This window comes from Colius striatus, chromosome 8 (assembly GCF_028858725.1).
Source record: "Colius striatus isolate bColStr4 chromosome 8, bColStr4.1.hap1, whole genome shotgun sequence".
Classification (NCBI taxonomy): domain Eukaryota; kingdom Metazoa; phylum Chordata; class Aves; order Coliiformes; family Coliidae; genus Colius; species Colius striatus.
Genome location: NC_084766.1, coordinates 2988924 through 3003588, shown reverse-complemented (window position 1 = coordinate 3003588; position 14665 = coordinate 2988924).

Here is a 14665-nt window from a genome sequence, read left to right as displayed (position 1 = left end):
GGGGAGGAGAGGATGAAGTGTGAGTGTAAATTAAAACAACTGACCAAAATGACAAAAGATTTGATTCCTACAAACAAAAGACCTAAATCCTGGGGCAGAGTTTATTCCAGAGCATGTACCAAGTCTGCTTAAATTCAGTACACACATAACTGTGCTTAGACTAAAAAAAACCCAAAACTTCAAAATTAACCTACCTTTTCTTATTAAAAAAGGGATCTGAGATGTCTATCTGATTGAAAGTATATTACAGTTTCATAACTCAAGCTGAAAGCAGGAGGATAGCACTGGGCTGCAAATTCTTCAGTACTTGGTGAAGGATGCTCTTGGAAAACCCAAACATCCCAAGAAATGTATTAGCTCATGTATAATCCCCGTTATAAGCCATCATCCCCCTGCTACAGGGCTGCTCTGCAGCTTTTGTGATGTCTGCCTTAGTCAAGTGGGCAAAAGGTTGCCTGTAAGAATGATCCCAGCATAATATTCAGATTTAGAATTGCAAAATTAACATTCTTAAAGGCTAAGCATGATAAGCTGATTACACTAACTGGCTTTCCCTCTTCAGCACTTGTAGGGAGAAGGAAGTCACACCAGGAAAGGGAAGGGGTGATTTACAGAACAAACTGCTGGCTGGGGGGAAAGAAAGAAGAGCAGAAACATGTGTGGACTCTTTTCTACATTGGAAGAGTCTTTCAATTTAAAGCTGCCTTTTGTGTCAAGGTGGTAAGAAAGGGTCCACAAGGTGTCAATACATCGGCACTTCGTTCTCTTTGTGACCTTCCAGAGGTGAGCCCATCTACCCAACTAGGCAATTTCCCCTCTCCCCTCTCCTTCCCCAAGAGGCAGCTGTTGGGATAATCACCTCCCTTCAAGATCCTGGAGACAGAGAAAACACAACTAATGCACTAGGCCAGCAGTTCAGCACTCTCCTTCAATTACCACTATACATACGTCAGGAGAAGCAGACAATAAAATATCCACTTTAAGAGGCAGGAAAAACAAACACACACATACACTCTCCTCTTCCCCATCACATAAAAGTACAGATTTGTTCTCCCCTCCACACACACCTTCCTCAAAACATCATCTAGCGAAGGAAAACTTTTTAAAAGGAACAAAACACATCTTCCTCCTCAGACTCTCCTGTATCAGAAGGGGAATTTATCATTCTGTGTGCCTCAGCAATATTTTCTGCTTCAGCCTATATGCTTTCAAATTCCCTTCCAAACATAAAAGCAAAGCATCGATGAAAAGAAAATTGATGTCCCGACCAGCAAGAGCTCTTGCAGTGATTACAACCAAACAGCAATTGGCATGAACAGAGCCAACGTTTAACACCATTTTAAGGTATAATTAAAAAGGAGAGCTGCTCAGAAAGGGCTCTTTACTGTAAAATATGGCAGGTATACACCACAAATACTCCACCAGCTTCTTTCCATGCAGTGGAAGCCTAAAAACCTTCAGATGAAAATGTATGGTGGCTCTGCAGAAGCCCTTTACAATAACACTTAGGGGCCTTTCAGCACATAATAGACTTTGGCACCCTGCTCTCCCTGTCATTAAGGGTGGCACTGGGAAGATTTAGAGCTGGAGTTTGCCTCCTCCCTATAAAAGAGCTATAAAAGGTTGGGGTACTTCCACTCCATGTCTGGTCACAGTCTGATTTAGAGGGATTTGATAGGAGGACAAATAAAAACAGATTTGTTGTTATATGCCTTGTCTCCTGTTGTAGAGCTTGAGTAATACTGCAGTTTAAAAGGAGCTGGGGAGCAGAAGGGAAAACCAGGGTAGGTTAGCTCATACCTTCACAGTTACTGTGTCCTGATGCTACTTTGCTGAATGAATTAGGAACTTCATTGCCAGGAAATGAGTGGTGCAAAGCAGGGAGGTATTCAGTTGTCTGGGGTTGGGAAAGGTCTTTATTTACACAAGAGCCAGCTGCAACTGGATACAATTTTCCCTGCAAAGCCTAGGATCCATGGATAATCTCAATGCATGTGGGTACCTGAGTGCACAACTAGTGAAAACATGGGCATCACAGCCAGCTGTCAAAAGCAAAGCTGTGTAATAACATATTGGAGAGGAGACTCAGTGAGATGTGCCTGCACATCCATCCGAGGGCTGTGTCTCAACGCTGAGCTGACAATCCCCTCAGGCACTCCAAGTCCTCTTTTCTTCTTTCAGGACAAACATATTAATTTCAAGGTGTGGAAGGCAGGAATGGCTTTTACAGAGTAGAAAAAGCCTTTTATACAATGCATCAAGGCCTTTCAGCTTTGGCACCCAGCTCTCCCAGTCATCACGGGTGGCACCCAGAAGATTTAGAATTGTTTCCATCTTTCACAGGGACTGCAGAAAATCTGTAGTTAATTAGTGGCTTTAGTGTCTCCAAACCAACCGGCTTGCAAGAGACAAACATTTTCCATCTCATCCCTAACCCTTCAAATCACATGGTTTTCTATGCTAGAAGCTCAAGGAAAAGCTTAGCACCAGCAACTGTGGTGTGAAGCGAGGCACAAAGTAGAACAGTTGCGTCACAGAGCTGCTGGAGGATAACTGTAAGGTGGAGTTTCGGAGAACATGTCCTTTCTGTGGATCAGCAAATTCAAATGCCACATATGGAAAACCCTAGATCCCTTTCAGCTAGGGACTGCTCTGCAAGATTGCACAGGATTCTTTGCAGTGACATTGTGATCTGCAGTCACATGCTTTCTGCCCAGCTTCACTGAAGGCGTACATGAAAAGATCCTTTTAAAACCTCTCTTCACTCTGCTCAGGCTAGGTAACTGACAGCTTTAGTGGCCTTTCAAAGTCATTGCAAACCCTTTTTTTTCCCAGGAAAGCTCAGAAACAAAGTCTTTCTGCAGCCTGCAGGAGCAGAAGTGGCAAACTCTCATACTTCTTTTACTCCCAAACACATGTTTTGGGATCATACTAATGCAGCCATCCTTGCACAACGATGTCATCTCACCAAACTCTTGCTGCTCCCAGCACTCAGCACTTCCCTCCTCACAAAGCATATACCATAGTGCCTCAGCTTATGCATTCTACTTACTAGCCAGCATTTTGGGTCCTCAGATAAATCTGCATCAAGGGAATATTCTGAAACTAAATATAGTTCCTGTTGGAAGAACAGGATGGGCACTACCATCTGACAGCCTGGTGTACGCACGTATGTAAAGCCTGTGAGAGAAACATCTGCAAGGACCAACTAAGTATAAGAACAAGTGCTTTAATCTCAGTTAAAAAAACCAAAGAGAAATCCAGTTGTTTCAAAGCACCAGGCCTAAAAAAAAAATTGTTGAGCCACAAGAGGGAGACAAATGCACAAACGGACAGAATTTCACACCACCTTTGGCTCTCACTTGGAGAAAGTTTTATGGAAAACATAAATGTGGTCAAGAGGCACAAATTTAACTTTGATCTTGTAAATGATTTTCCCATGCATTAAACTTACAGGATACCAGGATTTAGTGAAACTCAAATCCAAGCCATTAATGCTTGCAGCAACGACATGGCGTTTCTCTGTGTATGCCAATTCCAACACAGGGAGAGAGCATGAAGACCAGAGAGGAAACTGAATTCTCATTTTCAGCATGTTTTCTAGAAGAAAGAAAGATCTCATTGCAGTGATGAAACAGTTTGGCCATAAAAATCAAACTTTTCTGAAACATCAGGGTTAAGCAGAGTTCACAGCATTCTCAAGATACACTTTTATGACATCTATAAGCCTATCATATGTTATAAATTAATGGCAGATACAGCACATTCTAATTATACCACCCATGTCTATATCATTTAAGTAATAGCTCTAAAGGGTGGATTAAAATGATAAAAATCTAAGGAATGGCTGCAGATAATTGTGTGAGGTGCTACACCTCCCAGATTTACAACCTACTGTACAATATCACCCTCTGCTGGGTGTCAGGGAGGAGAATTTACATGGCAGCATCTTAAGAGATTCCCACAATGCACCAGGGCAGAAAGAGACTGGTGGTGTCTCGTTTGACTGGAGCACATCATCTGATGAACAGTTGAAAGCATTTATGTTGTAAGTTTTCATTGCAGTTCAATGTAAACTGATCAGCTGACTCGATGGAACAAAACGTCAAGGGTACATTCAATGTGTAGCAAATGAAACAACCACTTGGTTTTATGAGGCTCTGCTTCCCCCTCTCCTGCTACAGCTGATTTTGCAAGCTCAGGGAACCCTATACAGCCAGGATTAGGCCCCAATTGCCTTTTGCTTTCAAATCTTAGGGAACAGAAATAAAGTTATTTTAAAGAGAGGAGCTGTTTGGGGGGAAAAAGCCATTTAATGAACCCATGAAAACAACAGAGAACTTAATGCTCACTTCATGTACTTATATTTGCAATATCAGGCTACCCAGCACCACAGTTTGAACTTGTACATCTGGCATTCAGCCTGCAATACTACTGCACCAATACAGCAAACCCCTCCAGTAGTCCAGTAATGCAAAAGGGAGGGAATTGAAACCATTACCTTACCCACGTTTCACAGGTGGACCAACACTGAGAGCTAACACCAGAGAACGTCACTCCATGGATTCATTCGCTTCACATGAAGAGGAACGTGCATTCGTGCCGTCTGATGCAGGAAGCCGAGCGAGGGCAGGCTGTAAATCCCAGGAGCCTGACCCCAGCTGCAGACAGCAGGAAGCCAAGAGGCAGCTGCCAGTGCCCTCCCTGCTGAAGCTGTCCCTGAAGCAAGCCACAGTCCCCCCAGGCAGCACCGTGTCTTTAGATAGTCGCAGGGACTTCCTATGAGACCATTTAGCAGCCTGGAGTAGCTGGAGGGAGCGTGATTCACTTACAGCTCCTTCTTCCCACATCCCCGTGTGGGCTTTAACCACGGGGGAAATCACCTTTACACCAGGCATGGTTCCACCAGCTCTCCAGCTCCAACATTTCCCTGGAGACAGGCCTCGATTGGAGCCCTTATCTTCATCATTTGTTCATTTGATTTCCAAACTGTGTGTCCTGACACAGGACCAATAATGCCAGAAGCTGCTGGATTTAACTCGGTTTAGAAAGAAACATCCCACTGTACGATTCTAGTCCGAGCAAATCCATACGGGCTGCAACTCTCCCCAGTTCCAGCACACACTGGAGACAAGCAAAGGTGTGCTACCGATTGCCAAGCTCTCCAGAACTCCAGGAGACATCATGCAATTGAGCTGCTGCTTTGCTGCATTTATACAAACAAGTACTTTTATTCCAGTAAGAGATTTATGTGGACTGTATGCCACAGTCCCACTGAGAAAAGCCTGAAGTGATGAATGCCACTAGGAGGAAACACTTTCTAGCACGAGTCTACATTTCCATTTTCTTTTTAAGTTCAGGCAATGAAAACTATTTGTGAACTGGAAGGCATGCAGGGCCAATGTTTTATGAACTTGTTTTCAGGTTAAATGAGCATAAATCAATCTTAAACTGAAATCCAAGTGATTATCTCTGTTTGCATCACTCGAGCTTAAAAACGCATCTCTTAAATAAACACGAGCAGACGCTTGCAAACACACATACAAATTGATCCAAAGTGTGAGAGAATCCACATGCTCCCTTCAAACCTCTTGCAGGCAGGCAGATTGGACAGACACAAATAATTCATTCCCCAAAGAAAGATGTACAAGCATGGGTTTAAGCTAATACTTATTTTCTTCCTTCTCCATAAGCCTGTTTAATGTTGGAGAACAGCGATGCTTTATCGCTGCCGTATGCATTGCTGGCTGTGAAACTCTGGCTGGCAACACACTGCAAACAACATAACCATCACCCTTGTATGAGCCCCGATTGTGCAAGGGGTCTCACTGGTGCTAGAAGGGTGGCTCACGTGACAAAACCAGTGTGCAAAGAGCTCTCCTCAGCCTACAGTTTTTCCCTAGGCTGCAGAGAAGTCAACAGCTTTTGCAGCATGAACTGTGGAGTAAACCCCTGCATCATCAAAGGCTTGTAAGTGAACCCAATTTGCCTGTATTTGAATTCCCAGTGAGCAGAATAACCCATCTCTGCCTAGGAGAAACTAAGCCAACAGCAGCACCAATCTCCAGTTTATTCAAAACCACAAGTCATGCCTTGAGGATATAAATTTCTTCCCTCCCTTTTCCCATCAACACACACGTTTTGCCACTCGCCTTGGGAAGCATGTTATTAAAAAAATAGTCATTTCCCCCTTGGATACATTTTTATATTGTACACTAAATTATGCATTTAAAATCAAATAAAAAGAATTTACTGTCTAAAGATTACTGAACACATCAGAAAGCTCTCTTTCTAAATTTTGGAAGAATTTTCCACCTTCCCACCCAAGCCAAGCAAACATCCAGTGTTGTTACAGCTGAAGCAGAGGTAAAAGAGAGACAGCAATATTTTTTTGCAGTAGAAAGCTGCATTTCTAGTAAGGAGGAAAAGAGCCCATTTCAGCAAAAGGCACTGCCCAGCGCCTCGGAGAGGGGACGGGAACTTTCATTTTGAGGGTGTATCTGAAAAGTTCACAGTTTAGGTCAGTCTCAGATAATAGTCCTCTGATCCTCTCCTAAACAATGTGAAACTTAAGAGGCTGATTAATTGCAGTCTAATGCAGAAGTTTATCTTGCAGCATTTCACTCCTTTCGGTCACGGTTCTCCTTGTTGGCAGGAAACAAAGTTAACACACAGAGACGGGTCCAGACACGGCAAATGTTATTCTAGGGTTTTGGGTTGAGGAAGGCAGAGGGTGGGGGTGAGAGGTGACATTTCTTTTCTGGTATTAACAGAGACTAAAAGCTACACACAACAGCAAATATTTGCAATACCCAGAAACATAAAACACAAGCACCCCGGTTCTTATCTAGAGACTTAAATCAGTGTCCTGATTCTCAGAGATGATTTCCTGCCCCATCCCCTTCACCTGCTGTTAAAATTGCTCAAATCTTCCAAAACTCAGAGGACTTAGCTGCCCAAGTATAATTTTGTGGCCTTAACAGCAGGTAGTCAAGTTTAACTTGAGTTCCTATAAAGAGCAAACGTAGTCTGTGTCACTTGGGCTAACGTGAGGTTTGTTCTTCAACTTACACAGAAGAAATTGATAAACTAAGGACAACAAGCAAGCAAAGACAGACTTTATTTAACTATAACCTAGATTACTTTTTTCCCCACTCACTACAGTCAAATGAGAAACCTGAGTTAGAGAGAGATGAGGATCCACTATGCAAACACTGCTGCAATTCTCTGGACCTCCAACTCGAGTGAGATCTGCTGCCCTGCTGTTTGCAATGCCCCCAAACTTGTCAGAGAGCAGTAGCTACAACTGAAGTTATGAATGAGGACAGCAAAGAAATGGGAGACAGAGGCTCAGGACCATTTTTGGCTAGAGAAGGCAAAAGATCAAGTTAAAGCAGAGCAGACAGTACACTGAAGAAAGGACAGAGGTTTGCTACACAGAGGTATGTACGTGTGGATAATGAGACTGGTAAAGAGGCAGAAAGATAAGGATAAGGGAAAAAAAAGAAAGTGAAGGAGCCAGCATGATATAGACTCCAAAATGATCTAGTAACAGGGAGATGAACAAGGTCCAGGTCAAGAGGCACATAAATAAATCTGCCAGAGAAGAGAAGGAAGTTTGGCATCAGTTACATACAGTGTCCCAAAACAGAGAGACTTCCAACTGAGAAAGCCAAGGACAGATCACAGCAAACTGCTCAGCCTGTTCAGTAAACAGGATTCTATTGTTTGGTTTGGTACTCTTTTTTTAGCTTACTTTTAAAAAGCAGGGGAATGTCAGAGAAAAGAGAACACTGAAAGCAATATCATCTTGTTTTTCCTACATATGCAGAGGTAGCATCCTTCCTCTGCAAGTAGATTCAGGTGGCAGGGAAGATGACATTCAGAACAGCAGGAACACAGTGGCAGACTACAGCCTAAGTTATTGGAAAGCTTTGGTCATACCTGAACCATCAGGAAGGGTTTATCCAAAGCCTTCACATAACTCCATCGCTTCCTTATGCTTCAATCAGACAGAACATGTGTTGGATCCTGTCACTGAAATGGGTTTAACATTCCTACAGTCTTCCCCAGCTTTAAACTCCAGGCCTCTGAGCTGCACATAAAGGATACCATCATAATTTAACTCAGCTCATGGACACTGAAACAGGTCAAACATTTGTCAACTCTCTTTAAATGTCTTCTAAAATATTTCCAGAACCACTAAATAAGCCCCCAGAGAAGCATGAACAAATAGCCAGAGTGTGCTGAAGAGCAGCGGAAGGACTGCTCTCTCCCAAAGGGGAAAAGCCAAGACATCTGCTGAACACTGCAGATATTTCCTTCTTTCCTAAGGTAATTGTTGACACAGTCCCATGGTCCCACTTACACTTTCAACTGGAAAACTAGGATTTGGAGAGCATCGTAATTCATTGTTGTGGACCTTTCTACCCCCAGGTTAGATGAGTAATTAACACAGCTCCTGGGACTGTGCTTGGACTCCTTGGCACTGCACGTTTGGTTGAACTGGAAGGCTCTGTAGCCCGTAGCAAGGAGAGTGATTCCCTTACCATGCTCGATGTAGTGCAGCCCCCAGATAGAAGGAAGGCAGCAGATTTGTACCATTGGTGGTGGTGAGTTGGAAAACCATCAGTTCACCAGACAACACAGGCCTCTTCCAAGAAACAGTCAGCTTTGCCATGGCCATGTCTGCTACAGCTACAGGTTTAGTTATCTGGATACAACAAGGATGTAACAGATGGGGGGTGTCTACAACAGTGGGTATGTACCTTGACAGAGGTCTCAGAAGCTGATGAGGAAGAGCATGTCTTATTGTGTCAAGAACAACACATTTTGCATTATTACCTCAGGTGAACTGCTGCCTTCTGTGAAGACAGTTCTGCTTGCAAAGTAAAAACTCTGTGTGTTCCCCTTCTGCAGGTGAATTTAATGATGGTAAGTTACCACATCAATGAAACAGGAGATGGGAGTTTTCTACTCCAGTAGAAAAGCTTTGCACAACCTTCCCTCTGCACCTAGTTCTCTCCCTTCCCCAGCACTCACATATGCAATGGGACTGTACAGGAAAAAAACAGAAAGCACAAAAGTAATAATGGAGTTTGGACTTTAGATCTCCAAGTTGCTGATCTGAGCAAACAAATTCCTTTCAGGCAGGCCACAGTACAGGTTCCTGAGTCAGATATCAACAACCCTACTTCTCATATTGTCTATGGGAAAAACTGTCTCTACTATCCCTACTGTATCTACTGCCTACAGCTTTGGCTAGGTCCTCATTCCTTAGCAATGTAACCTCTGAATTTCACATAACCTCGTGGGCCTCATTCAATGGAATCCATATTCTTACTCTTTTCATGTCATCAAAGTCAATGAAGTCCTGCAATCAGCTTCAGCACGACTGGGATTTGACACCAGCTGCCAGACACAGCCCCTTAGTTAGTGGAGTTTTATGTAAAGCGCGATGCTGAGCATGCAAGTAAAACATCCAACTGCTCAAATATCTGTGAGTGTTTGTGACAACGTGTCAGCTTGTCTTCTAGAGATTCTGTCAAGTGAAAATTGCTGCTGCACCGTAGATGGGTGAAAATCTAGCCTCATGCCAGCAGGTAACCACCAAAAGTTAGTACTTTAAAGGAAACAAAGGACTACCCAAAAACTTTCCCGGTACATTCATGGTCTAAGAAATGATTTAAAATGTGCTGTAAACTCACATCTTATGAACTCCTTCTGCATTCATATGAGAAGTCAGGGTCTAGCCCTTGATGGCCACACACATCCCAAGCAAACACATGCTCCATCTAACCAGCAAAGACAGCACAGCGAGGACTGTACTGAAAACATTCTGTTGTTTGGCGAGCTCTCAAATCCAACCAGTCAAACGCATCCTGCACGACTTCTGCTAGGTGAAAAAGTACATCTTTACATGGTGGGAGATTAAAGGTTGTCCAGTTTTGAACTGTGTGACAAAAAAAATGCATCAGTCCCAATTCAAGAGGAAGGAGCTGATTGGCACTGAGGAGCAACCAACGTTTCATATCTGCAACACAAATTGAAGCCTCTGTATTTGTTTCTGTCGTGGTTCTCTCAACTGCTCCCTAATGACGTGTAGTCAAGTGTTATATTTTGATTTGCATGTTTCACATGAATCATTAATGCGACAATACATAACATAATGCTCCCACCACATGATGTTCCTGGAGGATGGAGTGGGCCTAGTAATGCTTCTACAAGGAAAAACCACACAACAAAGAAATGAGTGTGCATACATCCTCACTGGCCTTTCACAAGCTGCTGTAGGCCAAGGCCACTCTGGCTTGTTTGAATTTACCTATTTGCACTTGTTTCTTTGTTTATGTTGTTGTTGAGTGGCTTAGTTAGGTTTTTTTCCAACAGCTTATCTACAGTTAACTTTGTGGTTTGTTTTGGTTTTGTTTCTTTCTTAAAAGAGTTTGGGGATGTTAAATGGAATGGCTTAAAGTACGTGTAGCTGGTAAGTGTTAGGTGATCCCTACAAGCTCATTGCCATGTGGATCACAGACTGTAGGTTTTTGTCTCAGAAGATGTTGACGCACGCTGGCACAACTGAGCTAACACTTCACAACATATCCCCAAGCACCAGCTGGTCCTAGCTTTTAAGACAGACCTGCACATATTTTCTACATATCTCATTTCCCAAACCCATTGCTAATGCTGCAAATAAGACAACTTCACCAGCCAGGAAGGCCCACTAACTGGTCAAGGAGATAATTTACAGTTAATGTAAACCTACTCAGCAGGATTACCAGCACATTTGTACACTTACAAGCATTCATGAGTGGCATTTGATGCTAATGGACATTAAAAGGAAGGCTGCATGATAAATGATAGTAATTAATGATTAAAGCATTACACAACACGTTTCTCTGGGAGTGCCATGTTAGTGTCACTAAGTTAAGATCCATCAACCTGCAGCTTAAGAGGTCCTGGGGTTGCAAATCACTGTTAGAAAAACAAAGGTATTTTTACCCTTGCACTTTTACTCTTGTAACCACATGGAGGAATATTAGTACAAGAATGAGGGCATTTCCAGTTTGAAAAACAGATATTAAACATGTGCATGGGGGCATGTGTGTATGGACTCTCCAAAAGCTTTAGTATTTCCTAGCTGCTAACAAATCCTGTCTTGCCCTCTGTCTAAAAGCTCCATTAGGAAGTTCCTTACATTAAAGCAGTGTTTGCATCAGTAGTTTTTCCCAATAAGCAAGGGAGGCTGGCTTACCTCGACAGACAGGGATTCTGTTTGCCCTGCTCTTGCTCATGCTTATCTATTCTGGTAGAACTGGTAATTCCCCAACCACTATTTTCTGTCAGGAAAAGGGAACAATTTTCCTCTTGTATAAAGGTACGAACAACACATACAATCTTTCCCAGGAAGGCAGGCACTGACAGAGCATGCTGCAGTCTGGTCATTGCTAAGCCAGTGAGAGGTGTTAATTACTAATATGTCCAAGTACTACTGGCGGTGAGTGTGACACTAAGGTCTGGACACTGAAGCAGCTGAGGATGACTCAACTTATTCACTGAGCTGGTCTGGGAGACTGGGCACAGCACCAAGGATGTCACTGCTGCCTTGTGATCTTACAGTCCCCAGTGCAAGGACAAGATATGGTCAAGCATGTCTCCAGCTGACCCTCACCAAATACTAGTTGCTCCAGGTTAACACGCTGCCACCCACCCAGTCCTGGAGAAGAGGCAGAGAGAAACATGTGCCCGTGTCTCAGCAGCCCCCTTTTAGCATCTGCTATCTTAACCCTAACACAGTGCTTGAATTTAGTGTTATCAACTGCCAAAAGGAACAGCTAACACATAGGTATAGGTGACAGCCTGCCAAAACTGCTGTGGGGACAAGAACTCACGAGCACGGGAACGGAGTGGGCAGATGGATGTGGTAACGTTTTAAACGGCAGCAACAAGATGTGCTAGAAGCAGGTCTGACAGACTTCTTGCTTGACAGAAGATCTTAAGGGAACTGAGGGGTGGGTTTGGATTTTTTTGCCCCCTCCATGCAGGTTCAGTCTCGTCACAGCTGCACACCTTCACAGATCTATACCCTGCAACTTTGAAATCGCATCTATACAACCTGCTTCTAGCAGGATTAGATAGCACAGCGCTGAAGGAGGAAGCACATGCAAGATGTAGGTCAGCATTAGAGCTTTCTAATGCAGTGAAGGTGTGAGCTGATCTTACAGGAATCAGTTTTTAGCCTGAGAAATCAATTTTCCCAGTCTCCTGCACTAACCAAACAGACTCAGTACTTTAAGTTAGTATCTACTGGAACGATGCTGACTCTGCTAATCTGAGTAAAGCTAGCTGTTACAGCAAGAAATGCAGGTACTGGAAGAGCTGCCTTGGCTCTGCAATCAAAGTCACTCCTTGTATTACATTTAGTTTTAAAATAATAAGAGTTAATTTAAACCTCATACAAATTCAGAGAACACCACAGCAGGCAGCTGGAAAGGATAAAAGACCCATATAAATTCTCCCAGCTATACGGTCAATCAGGTTCATTTCATCACCCATCTATAGCCTGAACGTGTTTTTCCATTCTCAGCACAAACACAGCACAAACATTTTCAGAGCATGAGAAGCAGACAGTCAGAAAAGAATGAGAAACTTGAAGTGATGGCTTGATCCTCATAAGTGCCGCTAAAGCTGATTTCAGAAGTGGGCCTTTGTCTTCCTAATCCTAGTAATTCCTTTAATTGAAACTGCAGAAGTTGTCTTTTGCAGCTAGGAAACCCTAGTTCTTCACTCTTAACTTGACTGAAAGGCTTTTTTTCCTCAGCCTGGAAGGTAGGGTTCGCACAGAGAGCACGAGCTGAAGGACAAAGAGCAGAGCAAACAAAAACTTACATGAAATCATCAGACACTTCATTTGCACGTGCTGAAAAGCAGAGAAAACACTGTGAAGTCCATAAGGAGGGAGGGAGGAAAAAGTGGAGATTTCTCCTTTCACGTTATTTTCCAGGGAGTTAAACTGGAAAATGAGAGGTGCTGAGTTACAAAGAAGTGAAGAGGAATTGTGCCCAACAGTTGTGTTCTAGTTAAAAGAAAAGTAGAGGACAATTAGGAGTCACAGGTTCTGGGTTCTGTTTCATGCTCAGCTAGTGACTTTGAATAAAGCATATGGGGTCTGATTCAAGAGAATAAACCCAGATGGGGCCACTGAAGGACACATTTAACGTCAGTGTGACTTCCACATGGGATCCTTAATCATTCTAGGGCCAGACTCAGCAATCCAAGAAACCATCATAAATCTGGTGGCTCACAAGCTCCATCTGGAAGCAAAAGAAAAACAACCCCACTATTTCCAGATAAAACCTACTTAAGTCCAACAGAAAAGAGTCCTTATTCCTGATTTCAAAAGAAACCTAGCACGTGGTGCTAGACACTTTCCCAGCACAGAATGTCACTTTGTCTTGGAGCAAGAGGAGAACAACAAAAGCAGCACTGTCTCTGTGTGCCAGGGCACCAGCCAAACCAGGCAACTACGGAACTCAGATTGTTTTAGAAGAGATATTTATGGTGCTACCTTTAAGAGATGGTTCTCTGAAAGAGAAAGAGCTCTCTAAAGAGTCTTTCAATTATTTCTGCAACCCAAAAATAGCTGGAAAGAGACCCCCAGGAGAAAAGCTGGCAGACTTCCACTTGTAAGAAGCCAGGCCACGATCCACTTTGCTTTAGGATATTGAACATGTTTCAGATATTTAGGCTATTTGATTGTGATGCAATTGCAGCCTTGTGCTTGCAGGGCCCAGCTGATGATACCCAACAGGCTGTGTTTGTTTTACATGATGAACTGACTTAAGCCTTCAGAGACAGAGAAGTCCCACGGTAATGGGCATACCAACAGGGCTTTTAGAAAGGCTTTGGAAAGGGACGTCAGAAAAAGAACAAAGTCATTTAAAAGAACAGTCATTTCCATCCACAAACAGAAGAAGAGGCAGACTGCAGATGTCAAAGAAATTACAGTGGTACAAGTACCAATACACCAGATTGAAAGCACCCTGATATCAGCTGTACTACTGAAGATGAAGCTCGACTTCACAAGTTTCAGAAGCACTACTACTCTAGATTTCAGCTGGTGTAACTGAGACCGGAATCTGGCCTGCTGCCATTAAACTGTACAAAAGCAATACTTGATGACTTTTATTGCAAACCAAACTACAGAGCCAACAGAATGTTTGTCAAGCACATCGCTGAAAAGTGAAGGATTTTTCATCAAGACAATTTCAGCAAGTTCATCACAGACAGTAGTGTGAGCCCAACCTTAAAGACAGAAGACTCTAGGCATCAAAATGAGGATGAGAAAGAGGAAATGGGTAATGAGTGCTCTACATCCACCTATGAAGTTAACAGGACTGGAACTCACAAAGCTCTTGTGAAAGGACCTCCCACTATTCAGTGCTCAGGTTCTCTCACTGCAATCTCTTCTTGCTCAGTTTTCCATCAACTAGAGTAGACATAGTTGCTCTTGTTAATGGGGTGAATACAAGTGATTGCACCATCCCAGCCTTTGAGGCACCAGCACTCAAAGCAAACAGTGCAGCTCAAATGATTAACACTGCTTTTCTATTCCTACAGTAATAAGCACTGAAGTATGTAACAAAGCTGGTATTGAAAACAACAA